Source organism: Henckelia pumila, chromosome 3 (genome assembly GCF_033568475.1).
Source record: "Henckelia pumila isolate YLH828 chromosome 3, ASM3356847v2, whole genome shotgun sequence".
In the NCBI taxonomy this organism is placed as follows: domain Eukaryota; kingdom Viridiplantae; phylum Streptophyta; class Magnoliopsida; order Lamiales; family Gesneriaceae; genus Henckelia; species Henckelia pumila.
Genome location: NC_133122.1, coordinates 89545216 through 89555865, shown reverse-complemented (window position 1 = coordinate 89555865; position 10650 = coordinate 89545216).

Here is a 10650-nt window from a genome sequence, read left to right as displayed (position 1 = left end):
CTGTCTCGGAGGCTGGTTTGCATTCGGGTTACCTCCCTATCTATTTTTCTGCTGAGGGTGGAAGGAGTGAACCGCAGAAGTCTGCCTCTCAGGCTGAGCTGCAGGTCTAGAAGAACTCCCACTCTGAGCTCGATATCTACCTCGCTGAGGACACACCTTAGCAAAGTGTCCTGGTTGCTGACAGATATTGCAGTTCCCAAAGACTGCTACACACTGATCTGGGGAGTGTCTACCTCCACACTTGTTGCAGAACAAAGATGAAGATCCAGAACTTTGTCCTGAACCAAACTGCTTGAAACCACTGGAAATAGAAGAAATGTTCCCCTGCTTCTTGAACTGTTTCCCTTTGGCTCTGAAGTGATCATTTCTGTTACCACCACTGCTTCCCCCTTCATACCTATATAGTTGGTTTTGATACTGAGATGGCTGATTCTGGTACTGAGAAGTTGGTTCTGGGATTGTCTCTGCTGCTGGGGTAACATATGATTTCCTCTCTGTCTCCACAAACCTGCTTCAGCTATCTTTGCATGATTCATAGCATCTGCAAAGTTATCAGGCCTAGCAGTGTTTACCAACGTGAAGATGTCGGGGTTCAAGCCGTTGATGAACTGATCGGATTTAGCTTCTTCATTGTCGGCAATGTGCGGTGCAAAACGCAACAGACTATCAAATTTGGCAACATACTCTTCAATGTTCAAGTTTCCTTGCCTCAGATTAGCAAACTCGGCACCTTTGTCCTTACGGTACGAAATAGGGAAAAACTGCTTATAAAACTCAGATTTGAAAAGAGTTCAAGTAATTACTGTACCCCGATTCTTCATGGCTCTCTTCGTCGTGATCCACCAGTTCTTAGCAACACCACGAAGTTGATGAATGACTAACCTAGTTTGGCGGTCGTCAGAGTAATCAAGGAAATCGAACAACTGATCAATGTCGTCCAACCAGCTCTCACAGTCAACAGGATTCTCTGTACCTAGCAACAAATGGGGATTAAACGACTGAAACCTCTTCAGCAAGGTTTCCAAAGGCGTCGCTGTAGCATCCATTTGAATAGTTTTAGTACTAGCTTGCTCATTCGGAGGAGTAACTGACGGTGGGTTTCTGTTAATAACTCGACGAGGACCCATCTGATAATCAAAGGTTAGGACATGAGATATCTCAATTCCTACAAATCGGTACCCTTTCAACATCTCAGAATATCGAATATCAGTCGATAACAAAAGCAATTATATCTCAAGTAGTCCAGGCTTTATAAATTAATCACATAATCATGTAATTCAAATAATTCTCAAATAATAAAGGATGCTCGTATGGAATTAATTAAACAATAAATAACACAATCACATGCGAGGAGCCAATACATGCGAACTCGAACTACCCCGCTCACTCTAGTTCAACCAAGAATCTTATCTCTCCGATACCACTTAATGTGATAACTCGGTTCTAAACATCTAATATCAAATTAAACAATAATTAAGCATACAAGATCCAAGATTAAAAGTAATAATAATTTTTTTAAAAAGGGGCCTCGCTCGATCGGTAAGATTCTACCGATCGAGCGAGCAACAATAGAAAAACTCACTGCCCGAAGAACACCAGCACCTCTCAATCGGTAAGAATCAACCGATCGAGCGGGCATCCTTTTTCAAAACAGAGAACAGCCACAAAGTCCACCGCTTGATCGGTCAAATCTTACCGATCGAGTGATGACATCACATGGCAAAGAAAAACAGCAGAAATCATGTCAATGCTCAAGTCCATTACATTAAATGCATAACAAGGTACATATTACATGCGACGACAACCTTCAATCCATAATATTTGAATAGTAGAAGCTACAAACAACAACAAGTTCGAGTTCTAACATGCTTCAAATCATAAACTAGATTGACATGTTGATTCGACTTCTAAACCGAGTCCCACTTCTATCTCTCACTCTTGACGCTAACCAGGTCTTCGCTTACTTCATCCTGCCTTATCTGTTGCCAAGTACACATACAAAACAAAGCAACAGCCGGATAACTCCGGTGAGAAAGATATTCCCAGTAAAATCAACATAACAAGTAAAATAACAACAACATGCTTTCTAGACAACAACATATTCAATATCAATGTAAATGAAATGCATGTCTTTAAAAACGGGATATCAACTCTAATAAACAAGGGATTGCTTCTATGCTTTTGAGATCTCGAGGATGAGATCACGTAACAACTCACCAACTCTCCAAATCGAGGTGGTGCCAAGTATCCCAATCCCCTAGTCTTTGGTGCGACTGTAAGTAGTATGCTAACACTAGGTGAACTTCTACAACCCAGGCCACTCGCAGCATAGCCCCCAAAACGTCTAAATAAAAAGGGTCGTTCTACCCGCTGAAATCAAAGTTTTGAATGAAGATGAATGCATAAGAAAAACATAAATATTAAGCCATATAACAAAAGCTAAATCAACAACAAAATACAAGTTCCACATGTTAGAATAAGTATTGATGCAAGTATGTGATTTTAAGGAAAAACTCAAAAACCAAATGTCTCGAGTATGCTATCCCGCTAAACGATGACTGCTTGTACCTTTCGATGCGATTAGCTCCGACTCTGGATAAGCTACAAAAAAAGTTATATCAGAAACTATACAACCTAACAACAACAAAGGCTCAAGGTAATCTCTTTACCGTTCTTCGTCCAATCTCTTAGACGATTTACAGCTGCTAACTCTGGGCTCAAAAACTTCAAACGAATTTGTTCAGAGACAATAAATGATCAACAACGACGATCAACTCAAAATCCAAAGTTCTACGATTCAAACGGTTCAAAATCTCAAAACTCAAACCGGCGGCATAACGACTATAAACTGAACAAACCGGAAACGCAGACAGCAGTACAGCATTGCAGACAACTCAATTCAATGCTAATACAACAATAACAATTCAAATCCTTCAAATCCCAAAACTCAATTTTTGAAATAATCTTCCAAAATCATAACAATTCCGAACGTCGCTCTATTTCAAAACCGACTGAGAATAAACGGTAAGAACTCGTTTAAGAACAACATAACCAAAACTCAATCGATTCTAACAATATCCAAAAATAGAAGTCTAGCTGATCGAAGAAAAACTTACGATACAATGAATCTCTTGCTGCGGTGATCGCTAATCTGCCTTCAGAAATAAATTCCAACGGACGAATCGAGCTCGGACTGAAATCTGAAAGCTTGAAATGGTTGGAGGCATTAACAATAGAGGGAACCGATGGAGAAGAAGGAGAAGAAGGAATGGGGACTAAGTCAAACTTTTTCCCATGTGTAGATAATATATTAAACTCTAAATTTGCACTTTAGTCTTTGAAAAATCTAAAATTTGCAAAATAGACCCTGATCAAAATCATGTCGGCTCTTGAACTCTGTAATCTCCGATTATCTCAAATAAACTCAATTAATATAAATTTGGGGCGTTACAATTTACCTGATATAAATATATGACATATAATGGTTAAAAATTTATCAAATCATCATATTTAATTATTTCAATTTTATTCAACAAAACACTTGAGACAAAGTTTAAATTCGTCCCTACTCAATGAAGCATTAACATCACTATTTTTTATAGATTCTAAATCAATCCAAGATAGATATCATTCGAAATCCAAGACTAAAATTCTTCATCGGATCAAATTCATTTCCCTAAATCAGATACATTCATCCACGCACAATCCAACGGTCAAAGGAAACAAAACAAAAGCAACCTTTAGGTTTTATCAATTAACTTCATCAAAAGTTGAGTGCAAATCCGGACCCAAATTGGAACTTAACGAAAATCATGGTATGTTAATCTTTTCCCATTTATACAGACCATTTTGAAGGTGTACCCTCGCAAGCACTTAACCATCAAACAATAAAATCCACTATAAAATTATGTTTAACCAGACAAACAGATTTCAAAAACAGAAGTCAACCAAGTTGATCACCAAAATGCATATGAAGATCGAGAACTAAAAAACTAAAATTTCAAATTCTTACATAAACAGAAACAAAGATGCAAAAATTAAAGATTTAAAAATCATTAAGAAATAACAAATTATTAAATTACGTCCTAAAATCATAATTCAATGAAATATTGTGAAAATACATTCTTTACAATCCATCCGCATAAAAAAAAAAAAGGTCAGAACAAGCAAACAACAAACCCAAGTAAATCATCATCATAATAATTTTTATGCATGATCATGCCCATTCAAGGAAAGGAAAAGGAAAGAAATTTACGCAATCTCTAGAAGAAGCCATGGAATTCTTGTGTGTATTGGTTTCAACCTGGAAATTCGAACTAAATCTGGAATTGATTTTGAAATATGACCCAAATCGAAGCTTAAGTAGGCTGGACCGGAGTAGCAGTCAAACTCTCCAAAAATCTCGTCGGAAAGAAACTGGAATGAGCTAAAGAACAAGGGGTGGTTTGAAATTGATTTAAAGCCTCGAATTCAACTCACTCATAGTCGGAAAACTCCAAGATCGAAACTGGACTCCTTGAAAAACGCATCAAAAACAGTGTGCATAAAGTATAGAATTTTATGGAACTTAACTTTTATTGATATGAACAATGAGTATATATAGATACAAAGAAGTTCCTACAAAAGCGTAAAGATATACACAATATAAAATCCTAACTTACATTGTGATATACATGTAAATTACTAAAGAGATAAGACAAGTAGATAAATATAAATATTATGAATATCTACAAGAATATTTGCTAACAGGCCCCCTCAAGATGGTGATTCGTAAAAAACACCAATCTTGAACGTTAAATCACGTAAGCAAGCAGAGGACAATGGTTTGGTGAGCGCATCTGCCAATTGGTCTTGAGAAGAAACATGGAAGATGCGCAACTGCGAGCGTTGAACCAACTCCCGAACAAAGTGATAATCCAGTGCTATGTGTTTCATACGAGAGTGAAAAACCGGATTAGCACATAAATAAGTATCCCCAATGTTATCACTATACAAGACAGGCACGGAGGGCAGTGAGATGCCAAGTTCACGAAGTAGAGAACTGATCCAAGTTAGTTCGGCCACACCAGACGCAATGGCGCGATATTCAGCTTTGGTTGATGAACGAGCGACCGACCTTTGCTTTCTTTGAGCTCCAGGAAATCGGGTTGGAGCCCAAGAAAATGACGTATGCAGCAGTGGAACATCTGTCATCAGGATTTTCGGTCCAGTCGGCATCAGTGAATCCATGCAGAGACAAAGCAGTATCCTTCCGGATGTGAAGACCATAATCAAGAGTGACATTGAGATAGCGAAGTAAGCGTTTCACAGCACCCCAATGATGTTCCGAATGAGAGTGCATGAATTAAGACAGACGGTTGATAGCAAGTGCCACATCAGAGCATGTAAGAAGAAGGTATTGTAGACTGCCGACAACCTGTCTATAGCGGAATGCATTAGTGGAGGGAGAACCATCATGAAGCGATAGAAAATCCCCGTCGCCAGTGGTGTCTGAACGGGCTTGGCACTCTGCATATTGAAGAAAGCAAGAAGATCAACAGCATACTTGCGCTGAGAAAGAATGAGACCGCCATTGTTTGGGAGAACCTCGACACCCAAGAAGTAAGATAACTGCCCCAAGTCTTTGAGAGAAAACATGGCAGCTAGTTGGGCGACAACGTCAGCAACAAGGGATGAAGATCTACCTGTAACAATCAAGTCGTCAACATAAACCAAGAAATAAACTGTATCAGACTGACGACGGAGAATAAAGAGGGAGGCATCAGAGAGGGAATTGGAGAATCCAAGACCCGAGAGAAAATTGTGCAGCGCATGATACCAAGCACATGGTGCCTGCTTAAGACCGTAGATGGCCTTGCGGATCTTACAAACATGTGTAGGAAATTTACTGTCACAGAACCCCGGGAGGTTGAGCCATAAAAACCTCCTCATCCAAGGAGCCTTGAAGAAAGGAATTATTGACATCAAGTTGTCGCAAAGACCAGCCGTGCTGTATCGCAAGACTTAATATAAGACAAACAGTGGTGGGCTTTACGACAGGGCTAAAGGTTTCACTGTAGTCAATTCCAGTGCGCTGATGGAACCCTTTAGCAACTAGATGGGCTTTGAAGCGATCGACAGACCCATCAGGATTGAGTTTGATGCGAAATACCCATTTACATCCCACAAGATTCTGACTGGGATGAGAGGGAACAAGATCCCATGTACCATTGCGGAGCAAGGCATCAAATTCAAGAGACATAGTAGACCGCCATCGAGGATATTTGAGGGCCAGAGAGACAAGGTGGGTTCTAGTTCAGAGGATCCAGCGGTGGTGACAAGTGAGTATTTGGGGTTCAGTTTGCAAATATTATGCTTGGAGCGGGTGATCATATGGTGAGTGGCAGGCGGCAGTGGGTCATCTGTAGGGTTGGGTTGCGGCCATGGTGAGGGATCCATGCTAGGAGGCGGAGCAGCCAACGGAACCACGAGTAATGACCGAGAGACCATAGGGGTGGGGAGAGGAAGAAGGTGGGAGGGGTTGGCGGGACAAGGGGAAGATTCGGAAGATGGCGAGGAGAGGGTGGGATAAGGAAAGACAGATTCTTCAAAACGAACATGACGCGAGACAAGGAGTTTGGTGGACACTGGATCAAAGCACAAGTATGCACTTTGAGTGAGGGAGTAGCCAAGGAAGACACAAGGACGAGATTTGGGCTCCATTTTATTCTTATTGTATGGGCGCAACCAAGGATAACAGAGACACCCAAAGACACGTAGTTTGTGAAATTTTAGACAGTGACCAAATAATTTTTCGAACGAGGAAGACATAGAGAGATCGGATTTTGGCATGGGATTTATAGAATAGATGGCGACCGCAAAGGCAAAGGGCCAGAAGGTGGGAGGAAGTGAGGCTTGGTGACGTAGAGTGAGACCAGTTTTGACAATATGACGATGCCGACGTTCAGAATACCCATTGTGTTAAGGCGTGTGAGGGGGAGTGGTGAGATGGGAGATGCCGTGGGTAGAGAGAAAGGGACGCAGAGCCAAAAACTCCCCACCATTGCCAGTGTAGAGAGTGACAATTTTAGTTTTAAACTTGTTTTCAACCAGCGGAGTAAAGGTGGTGAAAATGGAGAGGACATCATATTTATGTTTCAGTGGATAAAGCCAGATATAATTCATGTAATGATCGACAAAAATGACATAGTATTTATATCCATCCATAGAGAGTACAGGCGAATACCATACATCAGAGAAAATTAATTCTAGGGGACGAGATGATGTAAGAGAAGAGTCATAAAAAGGTAACTTGTGGCTTTTATTAATATTGCAAGAATTACAATGAAACTGTGAAAAACTTTTTGACGAAACATAAAAAACTCTAGAAGTAACTAATGACGAATAACTGCGGACGAAGGATGACCTATGCGAGAGTGCCACAGGGATAGAGAGTCAGAGGTGGCACTGAGTGCGACAGGAGGGGACTGGGAGGAGACGGTGCTTGGCCAAATGTAAGTTCCGTACCTACAGTGCCCAGTGAGGAGCATGGCCTCCGTGCAAAGATCCGTCACCTGAAAGGAGGAGGACAAAAAGGTGACAGAAACATGATTAGTGTGACAAAGTTGAGTGACCGAAATCAGATTTTTGGTCATAGATGGTACACACAAAACATGATCAAGTAATAAAGGGTTAGTAGAAGTAGATAGGAAAAGAGAGCGGGTGTGAGAAATATTCAAACCAGTGTCGTTTCCAACGGTCATTGTGTCAGACCCGTCATATGGCGCATGTAGTGACAAATTATACAGATCCATGGTGACATGATGCGATGCACCGAAGTCAAGGATTCACTCAGTAGATGAAGGCAGAGTGTGATGGGTAGTGAGCCTGTGGATGGGCATAGGCTGGAGGAGGTTGCTGCGATGGAGATGGAGATGTCCAAGGAAGGTATTGAATGTTCAAACATCGCTTGGCAGAGTGTCCTGTAGTGCAAAAAAGCTGGAAAAGGCCGAGATAGGGACGCGGTGATTGGCCAAGGGGACCCGACAGGGGCCGAGGAACCCACGGCGTAGGTCTGCGTGGGTCACATGGGTGAGGCTGGCCAGAGGGACGGTGGTGGCCGTGAGGTACACCGACAATGGAAATTTTGGCAGATCGGGAGGCCGGAAAGGCAGTGGTAGGACCAGTGACAGCAGTGGCCGATGAAGAAGCTGAGCCTCGAAGCTGAGAAATTTCTCGTGAAGTTCGTCAAAAGAGATCGGCGTGTCACGAGCCTGGATGGCATGAGAGATTTCCTTTTATGTATCGTCAAGACCATTGAGAACCTTAAGAGTAAGATCCTCGTAGTCGTAGGAGACGTTCATGAAGGTGAGGGCATCAATAATTTCCTTGATACCAAGCATGAAATCTGTGATAGATTTGGAGCCTTTGACAGGGTTGGAAAGCTGATTTTTAAGTTGGAGAATCCGACCAAAGCTAGGGGCAACATAGGCCTTGGCCAGAATCGTCCAAGCATCAAGCGAGGTTTGAGACGCAGCAATAAACAGGATAATGGTGGGTGTGAGAGAGCCAGTGATGGCATTGAGTAAAAGCTGATCCTGACAAACCCAAAGAGATTAAGCAGGATTGGGGATGGTGGCAGTTGCTTGAGTTATTTTTTTTGGTGGGCATGGGTTGGAGCCATCAACAAAACCCATAAGATCGTAGCCAAGTAGAAGAGAACGAAATTGAAGGTGCCAGGTCGAGTAGTTGGTGGATGTGATTTTTAGAGGGATTTGAGCAGTGGTGTTAATGGAGATTAAGGAGGGTGTGGAGGGTAGTGGTGAGGCAGCGGAGACGGTGGTGTCGGCCATGGTGGTGATGGTTGGTGAGAGGTGGTGGCTCGGCGATGGCTTGAGGCGGCTAGGGTTATTGGCGTGAGCCAAAAAAGGGCTTTGATACCATATAGAAGTTTATGGAACTTAACTTTTATTGATATGAATAATGAGTATATATATATACAAAGAAGTTCCTACGAAAGCGTAAAGATATACACAAGATAAAATCCTAACTTACATTGCGATATACATATAAATTACTAATGTAGTGACCCGTATCCGAAATTAACAATTAATGCATAATTAATCGTGTAATCATGTTTAGATTAAGTAAAACATGATTAAGGAAATTTCAAATGGATTAATGGAGTCCAGAAATGGATTCAGGACACTCAAAAATGGTGCGTAAGGTTCGAATGGTTCGGATGCTCCGAACCTGAGTTCGGAGGTTCCGAACATGGACGGAGTCAGGCTTTGGAGGCTCTGAAGGCTTCGGACGATCCGAAGATCGTTCGGACGATCCAAAGAGTAGACCAGCCAGCTGTCCTGAAATATTATGTCATCGGTAACGTCATAGGGGTGACTTCAGACGATCCGAAGAGGCAGTTCGGACCATCCGAACAGTGTTCGGGACAGGTGCATGGTTGCATGCGATTGGATTGACACGTGGCGGAGATCGGACGATCTGATGAGACGATCGGACGGCCCAAAGTAGTTCAAAAGCTCCGAAGGCATGAACGGACGACCCGAACCCTCGCTTATATATAGAGAGCCGAGGAGCTCATTTGAGACTCGCACCAACTTCCTCTCCTTCGCCCACGTGGCTCTATTTTAGGGCTTTGGGTAATCTTATTTTAGAGTTGGAGTAGGCAAAATATTCTAGTATAATCAGACAGTGTCTGACATAGTAGAGGAGCAGTGCTCGTGTAGTGGAGCCGTGCTCGAGGCTGTGGAGCTGCAGCAGGGGTGTTCCCCTAGTTGCAGGATAGTCTCCATCAGAGGGCTGACGACGGACGCAGGTATAGCTATGGTCTCCTTAAAATATTTAGGAGTATTCAATAGCTTAGTTAAGGCTTTTAAAGCTTAATTAATGATGCATGGATATTTGCATTGTAGAGTTGATGATAGGCTGGGAACCTAGAGTGGGACTGCTAGGACTGCCTGTAGTAAGGTACGTAAGTACTGACTGATATAGCAAGCATGATATATATTGTATGTGTTGCATGAGTATGTGCTACTTGTTTTACCATGTTTTACGGCTTTAGCACATGCATGTTTTTACGGTTGACTGCATCTGGTATGATGTGAGTCATTGACAATTTCTGTCAGTGAGGCGTTACTTCCGACGGATTCGTGTCTGGGGACACTCAACCCCTGGTTTTTCTATCACTAGGAGCGACCACGATGGTGGAGTAGATGCTATAGTTGATAGGTGAATATAGGAGCGGCACCACGGACTTGCTACCCGATATTGCCCTGTATATTCATGGCGCCTCTGAGTACCGTTTTACTCTCGTTTTAAATACACTTATGTGTTGCATATATTTTATATATCATTGCTTTCGTATTGAGCTTAGAGCTCACGTCCAGTCTTTTCTATGTATCTGGACACCCCATTCGACGGGGAAGGTGTAGGTGCAGGATTGAGCACCAGGAGCTTGAAGTAGCCAGTGACCAGTGAAGACAACAGGATTAGCTGTAGGTTTTGCCCTTTAGGCTCATTCATTCGATTGGGTTGTGTAATCGAATTTGTTTAACCGGTTGTATTCTTCCGGTTTGCTTTTATTTAAGTCTTCCGCAGCGATTTATTTTAATGCATGCTTAATTATGCTCTTAACTCTGATTAGGTAGTGGA